Below are 4,047 nucleotides of genomic sequence, written 5' to 3'. Positions count from 1 at the left end.
TTATTTGGGAACATTGGTTTACATATTGTGGCAATAAAGACACTAGAAACTGGATGGGTCAAAATTCTTTGATTGTAAGTTTGTATACTAAATACGTGGTTTTTCTTTCATTTGGTTAGAAAGGTGGGTGTATATGTATGTATAATATTGCATTTTATGTTATATACTGAATTAAAATATAATGGAAACCCAAAAACGTTGTTATTTATACTTGTGTGAATGTTATGTTATATTATATTATCGTGAACCTGGAATTTTCTATAAAACTTACCATGTACGTTGGATATAGTTGATATATCCAAATCGTTTTCTACAAACCGGTGGTTAATTGATATGTCCATATCAAACTTGTTCTCACTTTGGTAACAGAAAAGCGCATGAGTAAAATAAAAAATAAAAAATAAAACTTCCAATTCATAGTTTGTAGTGTGGTTGTTTACTTGAATGGCATGACACTGTCTACGGTGTGGAACTTTGTTGCTACAACTATTCTATTTTAGCGTTGACAGAGATCAAAATCAAGATCATCATAATCAATTTCGCGGAAGAAGTAGCGTGAGGATTTGATATCAGGATCTTTAGGATTGGGATTAGCTTCGGCTTCTTTGGTGGTGATGTCAGATTTATGGTATGTGTTGGAGAAGAATGTTTGGTGGTTGTTGCGGTGGTGCAGGGTTTTGCAGGGGAGTTTGTTGGCAGTGGGTTGGAGACGTGTGCTGTAAATTCATTTTGAAACAAAACATTCTTAATCTTTCCTCACTTCTAAACCAAATTTTTAAGGTTAAATAATCTCTTACTCATAAAAGCTTAACTGGTTTAGCAACATTTAACTTAGTTTTAACCTAACCTCTTTTGGCGGCAATGGATGTTGGCCGTTGGATGGATCAAAACTTAATCGCAGCCCTTGATCTCAGACCTAAGATTTCCCACCTTAAACTCTTTTACAATCTCTAATGACTTATTTACCCCTAAATTAATCTTTTAATTACCTTGAAATATTGGAATTCGAATTTCCCGTATAATTTCTCTTTTAATGACTATCAATGTGTAATTAATGGTGGATTCTAGGGTGAGGGTCCAATTAAATCCCTCACTGATGGACCACAAAGGAAATACCGTTAGATTAAATGAATGGATCCGATTTGTTAAAAATAATATTAAGAACATTTACATTTGTTCGCGCACAATCTTGTCCCATCTCTTCCCCTCTCCTTCCTTTTGTCAGGCTTCCATCAAATAAGTTTTGGTTCATTTTTCTTATATCGGCGAACCTCTCGCTGTCACCGGAGTGTAGTTCTTTCTCCTTGTTCCATTAATTCTTCTCTCTCTCTCTCTCTCTCTCTCTCTCTCTCTCTCTCTCTCCAATTAGTTATTCTCTTAATTGCTTAAATAAGTTTTGGCATGAAATAAAAAATGAAGACGAAGACTTAATTAATTAGTAGATGATGCACGGCAGTGGCGTGGAATGGAATTAAATTAGCAATATGTATATCTTGACCCTTCTAACAACACCAAACTACCTAATTGAATTCATCCTTTTCTGTACCAAGCAATATTCAACACAAAATTGGAATGCAATATACTACAATTTTCATGAATCAATGGAGTAGGAGGAAAAATTATGCTCAAGTTATGGTGAGAGGTTATCTGATTTGATCAAAATGAAGGGTAGGGTGATGGAAGATCACCGAGTGATAGGAGAAGGACAAGGAGAAGGGATGTGGGACAAACTTGTGTGTGAACAAATATAAGGTTTCAAAGGATGGAAGTTTAATCATTTGGTTGTAGATTATAGGGTTGATTTTCTTTTTTATTTGTATCTAATTGTTAATTGTTGATGCTACTTTCTCAGAGTCCCATTGGAGACTGGAGAGCATGTGTCAACATTCTACGATTTCAAGACGTTCAACATCAACAATATAATTTTTAGTCAAGACAATGTTTTGTATTTGATATAGAATCAAGATGTTAGAGTTTAGATACCTTAGGTTCATTGAATATTTTTAATGAAATGATATGTTAAAAATTAATCTCAATAAATTGATTTAGTCTTTATCTATATTTATTTTATGAACTTTTGTCTTGCACAAATGAAATATCACACATGAGCTCTTATTTGATAAATCCTAATTGATGCTTTTAAACACATCTTCGGACATGTTAAACATCATCCTAAAGGTTGCGTACGATTGCTTCACATCATCTAATTTGGACAAAAAAAAAATTAATTTGGACAAACCTTTTCTTATAAGAAAACATCTTAACTTCATGTTTTACTATGACGGATTTTCACTTAACATAGTTTCTTCAACAGAATGTATCAAAAACTTCGATTAACCATTGATCAATAATCATGGTTTATTTTTTATTTTTTTGACAATATAGGACATAATCTTTTAAGTGTCATTTCATCTCATTTATTTGACAATCAATATATGACTTTTTTTCTCCTTTGATGTGTCAATTAGATAGTTACTATTAAATAATTTTTTTAGGGACTATTAAAAATATTGTTAATTTTGCTATCTACACTGTATTATAAATAACATCCATTTGCAAGCAATTCCACGCACAATTTCAATAAAAAATTGTATTATTTTCAATCTTTTGTCTCAATGTCGTGTGTTTTTTCTTTTTGTTTTCTTTTTTTCTTTCTAAGTTTCACGTATTTGATATAATTAACAAGCCAAAATGAATCATATTAACACGAAAGTTTCATATATTTGTATACTTAATAATTTTATATAGTTCACAAATATTCTTTTTTTCCTTTTATTAAGGATAATAATGATAAAGCAATTTAAGAGTAATTAATATGTCATTTAATTTAAATTAGAATGATTTCATAAAGGTTAAAATATCTCATTTAATTATTTTAGAATGAAAAGACCTCATTGATGGATGAGAAGGAAAAAGAAAACAAATTAAATAATAGTGTTAATTATAACCCTTAATTAAAGGAAACAACTAAACCAAAAAAAGATGGAAACAAATAAATATTGAAGTATATTATATCAAATAAATGAAAGATATTTAAAATTCAAAAAGTTCAATCTTTCTATCCGTATAAAAAAACTAAATTATTTGAATCTTTTAACTTTTTTTTATTAATGTTTTACCTTCATTTCTTTTGAGGTACTATTTAATTTACAAACAAAAAAATTTGTCATTAATTTTGAAATATTATATTTTTATAATTTATAATAATTATATTTTATGCGTCATTTTAATTGGGTTGATCCTATAAATATTAAATTGTGTTGTTTAATAGGCCAGATATTTTTTTTAAAGAGGTCAACCAAAAAATTAAAATGTTCTTTAAATAATATCCTTAATTGTAGCCATTAATTAAACGAAATAAAAATTTAAATTATATTGCAAAGAAAGAATGATGTGCTATCGAAATTCAAATAATTGAGATTACTTTGAAAAAGTTATTGAATCTTTTAAGTTTTTTTAAATAAAAAAAAAACAATAATATTTTTTGTTTTTTGGGAATATTTCATGTATTTGAAAAAATTATCGTTAAATTTTCAAAAAAAAAATCTCTATTTCAAATACTTTAATTTGAATAATTTAACATATTTAATATTTTCTTTTTTTATGATTTTTCTTTTCATTTTAAATTAATGTGGTCATTTAAATTAAAATGATTCTATTAAATATCTCATTTATTGGGTTAGATGAAAAGAAATGTTATTTAAATGATATCATTATATGGTAACATCTTTTGATTAACTATTTTTGCTATTAAAACTAATAATAGCATTCCTAATCAAGGTTAGCTCAACTAATAATGAGTTGACTCAATCTTATGGGCGTGGATTCAATCCCTGCTACTTGCGTGATAATCTCTTTACATGGGATCTCTAGGTAAGTGTTCATTGAGTCATATGACATATCCTGACCTTGACGTGTTCTCCAGAGTGTAACTCACCAAAATATTTTATAATAAAAAAAAAACATAAGTTTGTTCGGCCTATTCTAAATGATTTTTTTTTTAAAGAAATCTTTAAAAACCATAAAACAATATTATAATGAATATGG

The sequence above is a fragment of the Medicago truncatula genome, chromosome 1, assembly GCF_003473485.1.
Source record: "Medicago truncatula cultivar Jemalong A17 chromosome 1, MtrunA17r5.0-ANR, whole genome shotgun sequence".
Lineage (NCBI taxonomy): Eukaryota > Viridiplantae > Streptophyta > Magnoliopsida > Fabales > Fabaceae > Medicago > Medicago truncatula.
The sequence above is the reverse complement of the archived record's forward strand: the minus strand, read 5'-3'. Positions refer to the sequence as shown.